General features: G+C 41.2%; 1 protein-coding gene across 9 annotated transcripts in view; it reads left to right on the top strand.

Moving 5' to 3' along the window:
- The window catches only part of LRRTM4 (leucine rich repeat transmembrane neuronal 4), a 1,004,432-nt gene that overhangs the window by 826,748 nt on the left and 159,680 nt on the right, over positions 1–18,004 (top strand). The window lies entirely within an intron of this gene.

The following is an 18,004-nucleotide window of genomic DNA, read 5'->3' as shown; positions in this document are numbered from 1 at the left end:
AGAAATGCACCTGTAATGTAAGCAAACATTTCACAAGGAATATGCAAAAATCCACTATTCCTGAGCTAAGTCCCACTCAAGCCCTAACTTGTAGTTGCAAATGAAAAGATGGTGCTCCAAGCACCAAACAAAGGTGGGTAAGCAGCATTATTCCTGTTTTACAGATGGGGAAAATAAGACCGAGATAAGTGAAAAGATTTTTAGAAGCTTTGGTACTGGAATAGCTGGGAATAGAACACAGGTCATGTGACTCCTATTCCTGCCTCTGTGGAACAGTGTGGACCCTTGTGGTCAGGCACACTGAAGGGGTCATTCTAAAGGGACTGGTTACAGGCTGTGGTACAGACCAGACCTTGTGGATCTAGGACAGTTGTGAAGCAAGCAAAATGGCAAACAGGACTAATCACTAGATAACCATTAAGCTTATGGATGTCATCCACTTTATTTCTAAATACGAAACAGTCTGTAATCGTTTTCATACAGTGCTGATACATCAAGTTTGATATTATAAAAATTATGGCTGAATCCAAACTCAGGTCTGGCAGTTGCTGGACAAGCTTTTCTGCACACCTCTCCTGGTGCAACATATCTGTTTATGCTGATTTGTATCCTGCAGTCATCACCAGGGTGTCTATGATTCTTTTAATAGAACACCCTGCAAAGTCTTTATTCAAGTGAGTAGTTCCACTGGATCCAAAGAAACTATATCCCCTGTGAAAGGCCACCACATGGATTCATTAAACCCCCTAATTTCCATGCACAGAGTATTTTGAAGTTCATATTCCTGCATCAGTATCTTCTGCAACTGGCTCTACATGCTGCAGTCTTCCTATTTTCCATGCCACTTAGCCATATTATTGTTATGGGCTGAAGCCCTGTGATAATACTATGATTTTGATTCTTTGTTCGGACACAGTGGAGAGTGACATCTGCAGGGAGCTGATTGCAGTTCCTGGGTCATTGGCTGTCCAGCACTGGTAAAGGTTAGAAGGAGACCTGCTCTTATTTTCACAATTGGTGCAAGGTCCTTGTCACAGGGTCCCTGCAGGTTTGCTCTCTCTTGAGCCTGCTCCCTGTGTCTAGGCTGGAATAATAAAGAATCTTCCACGCCTTCCAGTAAACCCCCTAATCTTCCAGTTCCCAGATCCCCCAACAGCTAGTGCCCCACAAACCCTCCCCAGGGTCTCCTGGCTTTTAAGGCTTCCTTCTTTGGTAAGGAGACAGCAATACCACCCTCCTGTCTCCTCCCAGGCTAGCCTTCCGACTGACGTTTGCCCAGGGCTTTTATAGCCCATTTGTGCCTCAGCCCAGCTGTCACTACTTAGCTCAGCATGTTCCTCTGAGCCAGCCCTCATTAGGGCTTGCAGCTGGCCTCCCTGCTGAGTACCTGCATCTCGACACACAAGCTGAAGGTGGAGCCTCCTCTGCCACCTTTCCTTCAGCAGTTCCCCTACACAAGGAGAATTCACAAATTATCTTCAGCTGTTTGGTGGTGGGATCCGGTGTCGTCATATATGGAATTATGGTCCATTTTTAATAGGAGGTATTTATTAAGGAAAACAGCTACTGTCTATATACAGAAACCAACAGGTTTCCACATAGCTTGAGTTCCAGCTTTGTTTCCCTTGTTTACCAAGGACCACACCATGTCTGAACCTTGAGTACAGCAAACAGCCATCTAGTGGATGGATAATATAATTGCACAGGTAGAGAACAGCAATGCCAAGCAGACTTCCCCGTTCCATTTCCCTTGCGATTAATCTGCTAGGCTTTCATCTTGGCCTGCAGAACTGGAGAGTATTAACTGAACCTTAATTTGCAAACCTCCCCTCTGGAGTCAAACAACTGTGTGCTTAATAAATCAACATATGGCCTTGTCCCGACTGCTCTTCTCCTTGTGATTCTTCCGCCACTTCTCCTCAGGCCCTACCTTACCAGCATTCCCAGCTATCTTCGAGACACCACTGACTTCCTGAGGAAACTACAATCCATCGGTGATCTTCCTAAAAACACCATCCTAGCCACTATGGATGTAGAAGCCCTCTACACCAACATTCCACACAAAGATGGACTACAAGCCGTCAGGAACAGTATCCCCGATAATGTCACGGCTAACCTGGAGGCTGGACTTTGTGACTTTGTCCTCACCCGTAACTTTTTCACATTTGGGGACAATGTATACCTTCAAATCAGCGGCACTGCGATGGGTACCCGCATGGCCCCACATTATGCCAACATTTTTATGGCTGACTTAGAACAACGCTTCCTCAGCTCTCGTCCCCTAATGCCCCTACTCTACTTGCGCTACATTGATGATATCTTCATCATCTGGACCCATGGAAAAGAAGCCCTTGAGGAATTCCACCAGGATTTCAACAATTTCCATCCCACCATCAACCTCAGGCTGGACCAGTCCACACAAGAGATCCACTTCCTGGACACCACGGTGCTAATAAGCGATGGTCACATAAACACCACCCTATATCGGAAACCTACTGACCGTTATTCCTACCTACATGCCTCTAGCTTTCATCCAGATCATACCACACGATCCATTGTCTACAGCCAAGCTCTACGATACAACCGCATTTGCTCCAACCCCTCAGACAGAGACAAACACCTACAAGTTCTCTACCTTGCATTCTTATAATTACAGTATCCACCTGCTGAAGTGAAGAAACAGATTGACAGAGCCAGAAGAGTACCCAGAAGTCACCTACTACAGGACAGGCCCAACAAAGAAAATAACAGAACGCCACTAGCCATCACCTTCAGCCCCCAACTAAAACCTCTCCAACGCATCATCAAGGATCTACAACCTATCGTGAAGGACGACCCATCACTCTCACAGATCTTGGGAGACAGGCCAGTCCTTGCTTACAGACAGCCCCCCAACCTGAAGCAAATACTCACCAGCAACCACACACCACACAACAGAACCACTAACCAGGAACCTATCCTTGCAACAAAGCCCGTTGCCAACTGTGTCCACATATCTATTCAGGGGACACCATCATAGGGCCCAATCACATCAGCCACACTATCAGAGGCTCGTTCACCTGCGCATCTACCAATGTGATATATGCCATCATGTGCCAGCAATGCCCCTCTGCCATGTACATTGGTCAAACTGGAAAAGTCTCTACATAAAAGAATAAATGGACACAAATCAGACGTCAAGAATTATAACATTCAAAAACGAGCCAGAGAACACTTCAATCTCTCCGGTCACTCGATTACAGACCTGAGAATGGCTATCCTTCAACAAAAAAGCTTCAAAAACAGACTCCAATGAGAGACTGCTGAATTGGAATTAATTTGCAAACTGGATACAATTAACTTAGGCTTGAATAGAGACTGGGAGTGGATGAGTCATTACATAAAGTAAAACTATTTCCCCATGTTATTTCTCCCCCCACCACCATGCCCCCCGCTGTTCAGATGTTCTTGTTAACTGCTGGAAATGGCCCATCTTGTGTGTCACCATGAAAGGTTTTCCTCCTTCCCCTCCACCCCCCGCTGGTGATGGCTCATCTTAAGTGATCACTCTCCTTACAGCGTGTATGATAAAACCCATTGTTTCATGTTCTCTGCGTGTATGTATATAAATCTCCCCACTGTATTTTCCACCGAATGCATCCGATGAAGTGAGCTATAGCTCACGAAAGCTTATGCTCAAATAAATTTGTTAGTTTCTAAGGTGCCACAAGTACTCCTTTTCTTTTTGCGAATACAGACTAACACGGCTGCTACTCTGAAACCTTCCACCACTTCTGATGTTCCTCCACCCACAGCTCTGCATCATCCTCTCCTGTTGTCTTCATTTCTTCTCAATAAACATCCACCAAATATTTAATCTTCATCTGATGGTTATTATTCCCCAATGGCAAACTCCTTCTGCACAACTTCATAATGTACAAAAGTGGGTGCTTAATATTTCAGTGGGGAAATGGATTCCCCATTGAAATAGTATTTAATGGCATTATCTGTTGGGGTTATTTTTTGTCACTTCTATAGCAGAATAGAAAAACAACACTTTTTGTAGTGTGTGGGAAAGGAAGGTTACATTTATGCTGCACTCAAACAAGTGAGCACTTGTTTCTTTTCAATGAGATGCTCAGATAATTCCGACAACAGTTGTTAACTTGTCAAATGAAAAAACAGATGGTTAATAAAAAGATTATTTTTTCAGTCTCACTATTTAAAATTCAGGTTTTCTTATGAAACAAATCTGAATTTCAAGTATGATTAGAGACAAAAGAATAAGTCTTTTAAAAGACATTTTGAAGTTTCTTAGTTTCTTCCCTTCTGACTTCTGGAATAAATTTTGTTCAGTTTAGACTCAAATGATTCCACTAACTTTCTCCCTTCCCGTTTGTCCAGTGTTGCAAATTTAACCTGAGCTCTGAAAAGGAAATTGTGTTCATTCTCCTGTCATCTTCCAGAAAGAGAGATTCTCCATTTAGAACATAACTGGCAATTTTGTTCATTCTGTTCTATTCACGTGCTTATGCTTCTCCCATACTGTGGTATCTGAATACCTGTTGCATGCTCCAGAATAGAACCCATCTCTTCCATTGCTGTACTAGGTCTGCAGAACTGTGTTATTTAAGTGAGCATCTGTGAGTCAGACACACAGAGCAGATATGTTCTGAGAAAGAAGGGGCTACTTGTGAATAGACTCCCCTCCTTCCTTTCCCCCCGGCCCCAAGACCAAATTCACCATTGGCCTGCACATTATGTCATCATTTACACCAGTGCAACGTGCATGTGAAACACTATCATTATGATTTGGAAATGTTTCACACACCTTTGTGCTAGTGTAGATGGCAACACCACGTGCAAGGTTATGGTGAATCTGGCTCCCTCTGTGACTTTGAGAAATTCATGTCTATTTCCCCATCTGTACAACGGTACTATGGCTTACAAGGGGGCTAAACTCATTACTGTGTGTGAAATGGTTAAATTTTTGGGCCTAGTCTAAGTGCAAATTATTAACGTTTATTGGCCATTGTTACTTAAATGGATTGAGGGTCAGAGTTACTGCCTGTACTGTATCTCAGCTGAGGAAAAATTTTTGGATCTGTAGAGCAAATAGTAAAAAGCATCAATTTCTAACCAGTAAATCTTGTGTACACCTTAGTGGGGTATGTGCACAGGAAACAGACTGGTAAGATAGTTGTTGCTTTCAGTTGCTCTGAACCACTTTAGCATATCCCAAGTTTTCAGATGCTGAGCTCCCACTTGACTGTACGGAAACCAATCATGAGCCCTGCGAACCTACCATTGGGTGTTAAAAGCTACACCTTTTAGTGTTTACACCTTTAATATTCTCACTACTCCCTGGCTACCTCTCCGTATCTTCCCACTTTGAGGAAACACTGGGGTGTTTATGGTAATATGTAATATGGTCCTTCCTCTCCTTTCGTCCCTGCTTTGGTAAGCTATGAAATACTCTATGTACCAGTATTGGTAATTATCATCAGTGGTATCTGAGTTTGCACCCATTGACGTGAATGAGCTATTTCAGCACTGTTGCCTTTTCCTCTCTTCTAAATGTTCTATTCGAGATCTACTCTTTGAACCTCTGCCTGTTCGGAGTTTTATGTTCTCATTGTGTCTGGTGCGTAGGAGTTCTGCCATTGTGTCTGACATTGGTGGATGATGAAACTTTTGCTGTGGTACACCCAAGGGTATGAAACTCTCTCTCTCTCTCTCCTGAAATATGGCTCGTTTCATCTCTTCCCCACTAAATCTAAACTTCTTTTTTCTCAGGTGTTTTTAAATTGCTATGGTTGTTGCTGGTTGTTTTGTACTTGCTGTTTTTGTTACTTTGTACCTCCTGTACCTTGACGAAAGTTTTGTTGAGAATGGGATGTTCTTTTATTAATGATTGAGAAATTATTTTTAGGATTGCTGTTCCGTGTCCTGAGTGCCTTTGCAGGGTGAGGCTTGAGAAAATCATTATTAAATAATTATTACTATTATCTGCATCAGTTACATATAATCTCATTTTGAAGGTTTTCGCTGAAAACATAACAATTAAAGCCTCTTCTTTTCTGAATGAAAGCTGAAATTCCGAAGAATAACTGAGAGGTCTCTCTGCACCCCCAGAATATTGCACACACTGTAAAATATTGCTATAATGTATCAGTTCAAGGAGTAAAATGCATCCCTGGTGCTGTAACAAATTCCTGGTGCCTTACTGATGTGCTGATTTTTACAATGGAAAAGGCATTTAGAGAAAATGGGTTAACAGTTGGATACTCAGCAATGAGGATGTTGCGTTCACCAGAAAGTTTCTATAAGCACAAAAAAGTGACGGTAGAATCTGCTTATACTGGATTGAGATAGAACAAAACTGAGTTACTAATGAAGTTTAAAATGACTATTGTAGCATTCCTTTGTACATGAGTATGTCTCAGCTCTCCATTTTGGATCCTTCTCTGTAGGATCTGAGCACCTCACAATCTTTATTGTCTTTACTCTCAAAACTCCTGTGTGAGAAAGAGAAATACTAAGTGACTTGGCCAAGGGAACACAGGAAGTCTGCAGAGGAGCAGAGAATTGAACTGACCTGTCCCAAGTTGGTGCTGTCATCGTTGGGTAATTCTTTCTGTCAATCAAGGAGATCCGAGCCATCTGTTTGACAGATGCGCAAGAAACTAGGCTTAGCTGGCGATGGCCCAGCAAGCTCTTGCTGGGAAGCCCCATTATTCCCAGTGGATGGTGTCAGTTGTGTACTCTTTTTTTTTTTAATGGATCCTTTTTGTTTCACATATATTCTGTTGTCTTGTGTGTGCTATCATCATTTTATCTAGATGATGATCTGCTACTAACATCGCTTGGAGACTGTGTAAATATTAGGTCTTCCTAATGTTATGTGTAGACTAATCACTGGGCTAGACGTGTAGATTGCATAAAAACTGGCCACCCTTGGGAATTATCCCTACATTGGCTGAAGACTGAGTATGGAACCTCCATCCGAGCAATATTGCTGCTTGCTCTCTGCATTAGGAAAACACGGTGATGGTGCAGGAGGGGCTATGGATATCTGGCGCGTCGTGATCTCAGAAATAGGGAAGCATGCTTTGTAACAGATGAGTTGTATTCCTTCCTGCTGCATGGGCCTCATCTGTTCCTTCTTCAATGGAAAAAAACTCTTACAGCTGAGGGATGGGGATGGGGCTATCACATTAGATGATAGCAAGCAGAGTGAGAGGGGGCTGGAAAACTCATCAAGATCTTGATCTCGCAAGGCTAATCATCTCTCTCTGCAGGCATCCGCCCTTGTGGAACAACTTACAGATGGGGAATCAAATGTAGCGATCCAAGAGTCTATCTGACATTAATTTTCATTGACGTCACTGGTATTCCCATCACCATGGCTGCAACAAGTACACTTAAAAAAAAAAACAACCCAAAGCTGTCAAATCAATTCTCCGAACGTTGTAGCTTTGGCCATAATCAGGCAATGTTGTCTCCAGCAAAACTTTTTTTGTTGCTTGTGTACACAACTCACATAATCATCCCCCATGTGCTAAACCAGCCCCCAGTTGTGAGCCTGATTCTCATGCCAGTGAGAATCAGGAGTAACTCCAATCACGTTGCTTGAGTTAGATTGGAATTGTTTTGATCAGGGTACGTTTATGCAGCAATAAAAGACGCATGGCATGACTCCTGCTGGCCCAAATGCTGGAGATGCAGGGCTAAAAATTACAGTGTAGATATCTGGATTCGTGAGCCTGGGCTCTGAAACACCATGAGGGGTCTACACTGAAATATTTAGCCCAAGACCCATGAGCTGAGTCGGTTGCAGTGTGGATGTACACTGAGGGCCAGATTTTCAAAGGAGCTCAGGTGTCATTTAAGCAGGAAAATAACTGGGCATATTTTTAGAAGAGATTTTAAAAATCTGGCCACCAGTGAGAAACTGCTTGGTGCTGAGTAGAACTGGTTGCAAATTTTTTTTTTTTAATGAAATGTTTCTTCATCAGAAAATGTTCATTTGTGTTAACCAAAAACTGTGTGTACGAAAGAGTCAGTTTGGATTAATTTCCCATATTTTCAGGGGAGGTGGGGAGAAGCTTAGTTGTTTCAACTGTTCTGAAATTCTTTCTTTTTAATTTTTCATGTTTAAATATAAGTTAATTTAAGGTATTAAAATCAAAAGTAAACGTTTCAACTAACCCAAAATTTCAGACTTTGGGAAATTTTGCAAACATTTTCAAGATTTCAACTATCTATCCTGATTTGGTGGGAGGGAGGGAAAAATATTTGAAATCTCAGTTTCACAGAATGGAAACGCTATTTCCCTCCCAGTTCTAGTGTTGTGTACTTTTGAAATTCTGGCCATAAACATGTTCAGAACTAGAGGGAGATTAAGGGAGATGACACTAAGCCAATGTCACTTGATCCTTTTTTTTTTTTTGGTGTATATATCATCATCATCATATGCAATTTGGAAAGGATGGTTCAGATGACCCAATTCTGTAACCTTTCCAGGCATGTATTGGATTTAAAACACTTCAGCATGACTGTCTCCCTCATAGTAGAGGAAAGATGTTGTCATGAAGGGGATTCTTTTAATCAAAGTGCTGGACTCCGAAGATACTGTAGGTCTTTCTGGTTCTGAATCTCTCAGGATGGTTAAACACAACATGTCCTGCCTAATGTCCTTGTCAAGAATATCCCTAAGTTTTGGTCTGCAGGAGATGGCTGACTATACCGCAGCTCCTGATGTTATGGCTGCCATTTTGGTCGACACACCAGGGATTGAACCAGAACTACAGCTTGAGCTAAAGAGCGACACTCTCTAGCTGGCAGTAGTTATAGCCTGAGATCCCCTGTGGATCAGGAACAGAGGGGGAACGTATAACACATACTGTTACTCTTGTCCATGCCTTCTCCTTTCCAGGTGCTTCTGTGTGCTTCCTCCCACTGGGGGGCAGCTCTTTTCTTGCATCTTCATTTGGGGAAAGGGCTCAGCGGAGGGGACATCTTGCAGAAGGTAGTGCTGTTGCTATTACTCCACTATAGAGTGGTCACTAAAACCTTGTCCCCAACCCTCCTGAAGAAGCCAATGAGCTGCATTTGTGCTGCTGACAACTTAGATCAGTTACGCTCGCCTGTGGAATAACATAATTCTCACCGGTGGTAATCTTAGTATTTATGAATCAGGTCTTTATGATGCATGAAGAATAAGTGTCCTTCACTTTGTATCCTTTCCCTTTTACCATCCCCTAGCTCCTGAACCTCTCATTCCTTTCCAGTTGCCGCAGGTTTGTGCTGTGGCACGCACTTGGCTGAGTCATGTTGTCGAATGTAATTTGCTCAGGGAAGGCCTGCTTACACGTCTTGGGAGTAAGTTCCATAAAAGTAAGATTCCCTCTGTAAATCTCAGATAAGGCAAGTCATTCTCGAGCACAGCTCTTAAAGTGAAATAGCCTGTGTTCTGCAAACTGCTCCATATTCATTATTCACCTCCACCGTATAAAAAGGAGAGAACCCTGGTTCTTAACAGCAGTTTTACAGCTATGATATGTTTGATTTGAATTGCATATTAAAATATGATTTTATGTTTCTCTGTGTATCAGATTGACTTTTTGTCTTTGTTTTTTTAATGAAAATATTCAGGGTTTTGTCAAAAAACTGAAAGTTGATTTTGATTTTTTTTCACTTTCAGCAACTGAAGGCTTTTCAGTTAAAGTCAAAGTGTTTTAGTTGCTGAAAACTGACATTTTTAGTTTTCTGGGTTTTCAAGGAAAACATGATTTCCCCTCCTCCCCCAACGGGAAGAAATTATTTCCCATCTAACTTTAATGCATATCTATTTTAAATGGTAAAATGATTTAAACACAGGCCCAAAAGTTTAATCAGCAACACCTGTCCACAACTGCTAATTTCCAGGCTCAAATATTAGGCGACAATGTTCAGTGCCACTTTCCAGCACAGGTTGCTTAGGAAGTGAAGGGAGATAGAGAGCCAGTGAGAAGCACAGGGTGTTGCGTTTGTTCAGAAACCTCAGCGAAGGATACTTTTCATTTTTTTGTTACAACACTAGACACTGGATCCAGATCTAGAGTTTTCCAAAACTGAGGGTTGTGTGGCTATGTGATTTTGGTTTGGTTCATTATAAAGAGAAGATAGGTAACTTGGCAAAGGCAGGGTCTGAATTTCCTTAAAGTCTGGAGGCATTTGGATCTATGGTTTTGTTGGAGACTATCTCTAATCGTGATAAGGGACAATACTATGTCATCTCAACAGAAGTGATTTAGGAGCTCTGGTGGAATATAGGCGCCTTTATTTTTGTTTTCCACGGGCTATTAGAGATAAAATGAAAAGGAGTACTTGTGGCACCTTAGAGACTAACAAATTTATTTGAGCATCTCTAAGGTGCCACAAGTACTCCTTTTCTTTTTGCAAATACAGACTAACACGGCTGCTACTCTGAAACTAGAGATAAAATGAGACACTTAGTAGCTTTGGCAATGTCATTGACTAATATAAGCAAGAACAGGCTCTGAAATGGAAGAAAGACTAAAATATAATAATAGAGGTATATTAATAAATGTAGGCCTAAATGTTCACAAATTTGGGGTGCCTCAACTCTTGGGTGTTGAACTTCAAATATCTGAGAGGGGACTGATGATCAGAATTTGCTGAGCTCCCCCACTCTGAAATTTGGGCCCCAATTGGGTACCCTAAAAATGGAGGCACCCAAAAATCACAAGTCACTTGTGAAAATTAGAGCCACTGTGTAACAATCCATCATCTTGATTGTGGCTAGGGATTGAACCCAGGACATGCAGTGATTCTTATGATTGGGGAGGGTGTGGGGTAACAACCGAGGTCCTTTACATTGTTGTCCATCACTAACATAAGAATGACAAAAGAGAAATGCAAAAATGTTTTGTGTTAAGGAAAAGTGGGTCCAGCCATGCAACCTGTAGCCAGGTGAGCAGTCCCGTTGAAACCAATGAAGCTACTTACTCACCCAAGTAAGGTGTGAGGATCTCTCTTTTTCGGAGAGAGATTGGTTGTTTTTCAGAAGAAACTTGTCAAAAACTATCATCATGTGACAGTTCAGTGAAATGAGTAGGTGGATGCAGCCTGGTAGAGACGTCCACCTCACAGATGCCACCACTGGCATCAGAGGGTGTCAGAACTCATTGCATGGATGAAAGTGGGCCAGGAGACAAGACCATTCTCTCAGCTATGGAGTTAAGGCCCCTCTTGGACAGATTTAAAATACCTTGTCAGGGCAGGATGCTAATGCTTATGCTTCATCTGATTTAATTGTTTGCTTCTGCCTTTACAGTGGATTATTCACTTTGAAATGTGCTAGCAGTAGCACAAACAAGAATCTGTCCCTGCTGGTTCTGCATTATCCTAATCCGCTTCATAGGGATAGTAATATTCACAATAGCAGGAAATCTTTCAGTGATTTAGGAACTCGGCACGTTCTGGAACTAGTTCTGTCGTGTATATTTCACATTAGCTAATCAGTTTGGTATGGGGAAGTAATATTTAAACTAGCAGAAAATCATTAGATAACTTACAAAATGTTGAAGAGACACAATGAGAATATGAGGCTTCTTTTGAATCCAAAAATGATTTAATTGTTCTCTGCTGTTCAAAACATTCGTCTTGGTAAAAATTAAAGCGATTTGTGTTAGGCAGAAAATTGTGTTCTGCATTAATATTTGCTGAAAATGAATCAATGGCAGATTGTCAATTGGCTTCTTTTCTAACTAAAAAGAGGGCGACAAAGTATTCTTTTTCATACGCAGTAGTTTTTCAGTGCTAATAAGGAAATTCTGTAAATCTGCTCATGCTTTATAGCAGTGGTTCTCAAACTTTTTTTTTCGCGGACCACTTGAAAATTGCTAAGGGTCTCAGCGGACCACTTAATGATCTTTCCAAATGTTGTTTGTATCGTTAGCTAACTATTGTAAAACGCTTTGGATAAAAGCGCTATATAAAAAAACTTAATGATAATTAACATTTTTTTTGGTCTACAAACAAAAGCACGCAACTCATATTTTAATATTGAATGCAATGGATGTGCCCTCTCTCTGTCGCCGCAGCAGCCCACGAGCTGGGGCTGGGAAGGATGGGGGTCTCTCCCCCACCACAGAGCTGAGGCTGGGAAAGAGGGTAATTTCTCCCTGGCAGCTGCAGCCCTGGAGCCTGGGAAAGTTGCCTCTTTCTCTGGCCACTGCAGCCCTGCACATCCCAGATTTCCCCCACCCCCTCTTCTCAGCCCACTGCTCCCTCCAATCTACCCGATATTCCCTCCAAGGCCACCACCTCACCTTACATGTGCATCTTCTCCAGGGTCCAGGCACCTAATTAATGAAGCCATGTCTGTGTGGCTCCACTAATTTAGATGGGTGGCCCTTCATTCTCTCGTGTGCGGCTGACCAGGAGTGCACCTTAGATGGAACTATCTGTGGGTCACCTGAATGAAACTCGCGGACTCCACTGGTGGTCTGCTGAGCACAGTTTGAGAATCTCTGCTTTAGAGTTTAATTTAAACTCTATCTCTGTCTAGAAGGATTATCCTTAAACAGACAGACCTCCAGAAACTTACAAACCACCTCTTTCTCTCAATGCTGAGATGGTCTGATAGCTAGGAACTTCTTGCTTCTAACCATTCCCAAATATTTACGATATTTATCACCATTGCACAATAGCTCTTAATGCTATATAGTTCATCTGTTTTCTGTAGAGAGAGGGGATTATCTAGCTTCTGCTCCTAGACATTGTCCCTCCTCTACCATGTGTGGCCGTTTACCTTAATGCAACGAGCATGTAAAGTGCAATCGCCCACTTTGCACGGTCATAAATGACTACACAAGGTAATGGAGAACAGGGTCCCTGGAGTCTTAAAATTCCACCTATCCTGTATAGATAAGGAGTGTCTTTGTTTTACAGGAACTCAATGATATTCCATGGAATTTACTGGACAGGACAGACATGATTAGAAACCTCTGGGACTATACTTTATACATAGCGCACCACTGACACATTATTGAAAGGCACTGGGCTCAGTTCTGCTCCCAGATAAATGGGCATAACATCCAAATCAGTGAGATATAGGCCCATGTGCAGCATGTCTAAAGCCAGATTTTGCCTCACTCTGGTAAAAATCTTATTATTTACTCTGATTCCAGATCTTTATTTTTAAGTTGCCTTGTGAATTTTCTTGGCCTGGTATTTACATGCAGGATGTTGGACCAGATCTTCTTCTTGTGCTTCTTGATTACAAAGCTAGAAGGGACTATTAAATGATCTAGTTTGATGTCCTGTACAACACAGGACATGGAGTTTCACCCAGTTACCCCTGTATTGAACCCAGAAACTTGTGTTAAATTAATGCTGATTTTCACCAGATGAGGATTTGGCCCGTTATCGCCTGTCTCAGAACTGTATAAAGCAGCAAGCAAAAGTCACAAATGCAGAAAATTATGACCCCCCTCCACCTCTTCTCTCTCCCCACCCATGCATTGCTTGCTTCCGTGTGTGATTTGTGAACTATTTGAAATGCCAGTAATGCTCTAATCTTCCCCTTTGGAATAATCCATGAGAATGTTAAGTGAATGAAGGAAACAATGGTTGCAGTCTATTTATTCGTTGACCTAAGGTCACAATCATTTTAGAACAGCAAGTCCTATTGTGTGGGTGCATGCAATCATAGGGGAGGAGGGAAGTGATGAAGGCCTACAAGGCAACCTGGATTAGTGGTTATGCTGTCCCACATGGCCTTCAAACCTCTGTTCAGATCTTCTTAAGGTGATCAGACCCTTCTCTGACATAAAAAAGGATGAAGATTAAAATGATTTCTCGTGGGCTTGACCTTATTCCTTAAAACAATAATCTGTTAAACCCTGCCTTCCAGGCTCAGACCGCTGATGATAAAGACCTTTCCTGAGAGACTGAGAGAGAAACTTTAACCCCTTTAGTGCTGAAAAATACCTAATGTTGTCTCTCTTGCTGCTCCTTATGTTTGGGAGGAGCTCTCGGTAAACCTGGGCATAGCTACCTCATTGTGCTCTTTCAAATCCCTCCTTAAAACTCTACTATGCTGTGATGTCTACAAAAAAAACTTGACAGTGGTTAGGCCACTGGTACCCTGAGATTGCTGCCTATCATGCTGACCAATATTGTCTCATTATTTCCTTGCGCTGCCCCATATGTCTGCCTCTGTCCATTTGTTGTGTTCTGTCTTATACCAGTGGGAACATGGGCCTCAGGATCAGCTGCACAAGCCTGACTGACCTCCCCTGCCCCTCGAGTACATACTGGCTTCCGCAGCGCATGCTGAAGCTTGCACTGACATATTCTCACTGTTGTTTTGGCAAGGTAGCTAGGTTAAAGCTAGAACAGGTATAGCTACGGGAGCTGCAGGCAGCATTCCTAGTTGCAATGTAAAGATACCCTTACATTGCAGGCTCTTTGGTCCATATCTTTGTGCAGTGTTTGTACAGGGCCTAGCACAAGGGGACTTTGGACCATGACTGGGGCTCCTAGTCACTACAGTAACACAAATAATAATAATAAATAGAAATAACCTGTGGCCGGAGCCTATAGTCTGACCACTGCAGGTGGATCCCTTACACCTGTTTGGAGTCCACCCATGCAGATTGCAGAGATGGAATGCACTTCTAAGCTATAAAATGGGGGATAATTAACTCAAACCTTGAACTCCCAGTCTCCCCTCACCACAAGATATACCTCTGATGCTTACCAGGGTGTGTGTGTAAAAAAGAATGTCTTCAGTTTGAGTGGAACATTCTGTACTTCACTAAGATGCCAGTGTGACAACTTTAAATGAGGGCAATATGTCTGTTTCATCAAACAAAATTACATTTTAGAGACAACTTTTTAAGAGATTTCAGCACTGCTTGATATAGAGTTTACGGTCGATCACATTGAACTGTTTCCTTTATTTTAAGCATCACTCAACTTTCTTTAAAAAAAAAAAAAAAGGAGTACTTGTGGCACCTTAGAGACTAACAAATTTATTAGAGCATAAGCTTTCGTGAGCTACAGCTCACTTCATCGGATGCATTTGCTCACGAAAGCTTATGCTCTAATAAATTTGTTAGTTTCTAAGGTGCCACAAGTACTCCTTTTCTTTTTGCGAATACAGACTAACACGGCTGCTACTCTGAAACCTCAACTTTCTTTGAAAACAATAATAAAAAAATAGCTTAGTGGGGAGTCTGTTGCTGAAATGATAAACTACCAGCAGAATGTTAAAGCGAAGCTGTAATGGCAGAGATTTTAATTTCAGGCACATCTCAGAAAATCAGCACATGGTGATGGATATTTCGGAGAGATGCAGCTATAAATGCCACCCATCTGAGATTACAAACAGATGCTTAAATGGAGGGACAGAAAAGAATCTGCATTAAATCCTAATTCTGGTGGGGTCATGGCGCTCCTCCTCCAAAATGTATTTAAATTTATGCTTTTGGTTATTTGATGTGTGTGTGTGTGTGTGTGTGTGTGTGTGTGTGTGTAGTTTTTGGGCCTGAGTCTCCTCTCACTTACACTTGTAAACCTACTGGAGTTCTATAAACATAAAGCTTGCATTAAATGAAAAGAATCAGGCCTAGTTTGACTGTATATGGGCCCAATCCTGCAAATCCTTTCTCTGCATGGGCCTGATCTAAAATCCTTTGACATCAATAGATTGTAGATGAGACCCGTATGCATCTTCCCTACTTATGTAAATAATCCCATTAAAGTCAATGGGACTACTCGGGAAACTAAGATTTTGCAGGTTTACCTGGGTTTACCCTTTGTAGGAAGATCTTGAGGAAGGATGAGCATTACCAAAGCCTTCCTCTGAATCAACAGGGATGGTAGAGTCAGTATCCTTCGCTCAAGTAAGTGTGTGTGTGTGTGTGTGTGTGTGTGTGTGTGTGAGAGAGAGAGAGAGAGAGAGAGAGAGAGAGAGAGAGCCCCAAAGAATAATGGTTTGCAGGATTGGGTGCATAGAAGTATTTTATATATATATTGTATGTGCATAATAGACACATACACCTATGTACAGATAGATACACATTTTAGTTAATTGTTTTCTGGATAAACAGAAAGATGCTTAATTATATTGTAGTCAAGCTTCATAAACCAGCGAGGTTATCACTGTTTTCAAGCACTAAGCCTTTAGCTTGTACTCAACCACAGAAAAGAGATACTTGATAATGGCATAATCTGAATCCATTACTGTTAAACAGAGACAATATCCCTGCTGGCAGATTTTTTTAACTGATAATACATTAAGAGCTTTTATATAATGAGAGGGAGTTTATCACAAAGGTTTTATGTATATTCTTCACAAAGTGTTTTACTTGTCATATAAGTTCTATAAACGGTGCTGTATTTGCAATGGATGATCAAGTTTTGCCAAAGTCTCTTCTGATAAGAAGCACCATAAAATTAAAGCTATTGTTCTCCTGTGAATCATGGCAACTCATCCGTATCAAAGATTTTGAGTGGCTAAATTAATAAAATACTGATTAGGGAAAACATTTTCTAATATATGGAGAATACATGTTTCATATAGGCAAAAGTAGTTATCCCGACCTTCTTACTGGTAGTTCTCTGTTCATAGCCATGGAAAGAAGAAAAGGAGTACTTGTGGCACCTTAGAGACTAACACATTTATTAGAGCATAAGCTTTGGTAAGCTACAGCTCACTTCATCGGATGCATTTAGCTCACGAAAGCTTATGCTCTAATAAATTTGTTAGTCTCTAAGGTGCCACAAGTACTCCTTTTCTTTTTGCGAATACAGACTAACACGGCTGCTACTCTGAAGCCATGGAAAGGTACATGTAGTGTTTCCCACTCAGAAAGATCTCTAACCCTGAACCCATTCAGGGCAGTGGAACAGAAACTGAGACAGGAACATAAATGAACTTTTCTGATTCTGTTACACCAATCCCAGCTGCATTAGTTTGCAGTAGATAGAGATGTAAGATGATGAAACTACTGGTATGGATTCCTCTTACCCACAAGGAAAAAAACTTATCAGACATCTTTATGACTTTTAAAGAAGACCTGTGAAAACACAATGAGCCCACTTCAGGGACCATATTCTGTATTAGCATAACCCTTTTATGGAGTGCAAAGGAAGATTGAAGGCTAAATGTCTTCAAATCAAGACTGGGTTCCTTTCTGGAAGATATGCTTTAACCAAATAAACGTTAAGGGGGTCGGTGCAGGGGTAATTAGGTGAAATGTAATGGACTATGCTTGACAGGTCAGACGACGTGATCTAATGGTCCCCTCTTCCCTTAAAATCCATCAGTCTATGAAATCTGATTTCTCTGTGTCCTACAAATAGAGCTATGCAAATAATTCTTTTTTTTTTCAGTTTAGTTGTCAAATCAAAAATTCATTTAAAAAAATTGCCTGGGTTGTCCCAAAGTGATTTTTTTAAAAAAATTTGGCCAAACAAAAAAGTTTTAGGATTGAATGGCAAGTTTCATGTTCGAGGGTTTCTTTTACCTCTTTTAAAAGAAAATGGAAGTAAAATTAGCAAAAAAGTAATTTTGAATTGAACAATGAAAATGTTCCATTTACAAAATGTCACAACCAAATATTTTGACTTGTGGAAGTTTTTTCTTTCAGCCAAAACAACTTGGTGAATTTGATCTGAATTCATGAAGAGTTTGTTATTCCAAATATGTGTTTTTCAGAGCAAAAAAAAAAAATTTTATCCAAAAAATTTTGATCTGCTCTACCTATATATTTCAATAGAATAATGACACCACTAGAGACCAGCAAAACTCAGAGCTTGAGTTGAGGTCTTCAGTTTCAGGACCCAGTAAATTATTTAATTAATACATAAGTAAACAAACAAATAAATAAAAAGGGCCTCACCTTACAAATTTCAGTAATGGCTAGAAGCTTCCACCAGTATTGAGGCCCCACAGTCCTAGGTGGTGTACAAATGTAAAGTGAAAGACAGTCCCTGCCCTAAAGGG

The sequence above is a fragment of the Dermochelys coriacea genome, chromosome 26 (assembly GCF_009764565.3).
Source record: "Dermochelys coriacea isolate rDerCor1 chromosome 26, rDerCor1.pri.v4, whole genome shotgun sequence".
Taxonomy (NCBI): Eukaryota; Metazoa; Chordata; order Testudines; family Dermochelyidae; genus Dermochelys; species Dermochelys coriacea.
This window is presented reverse-complemented; position numbering and strand designations above follow the sequence as displayed.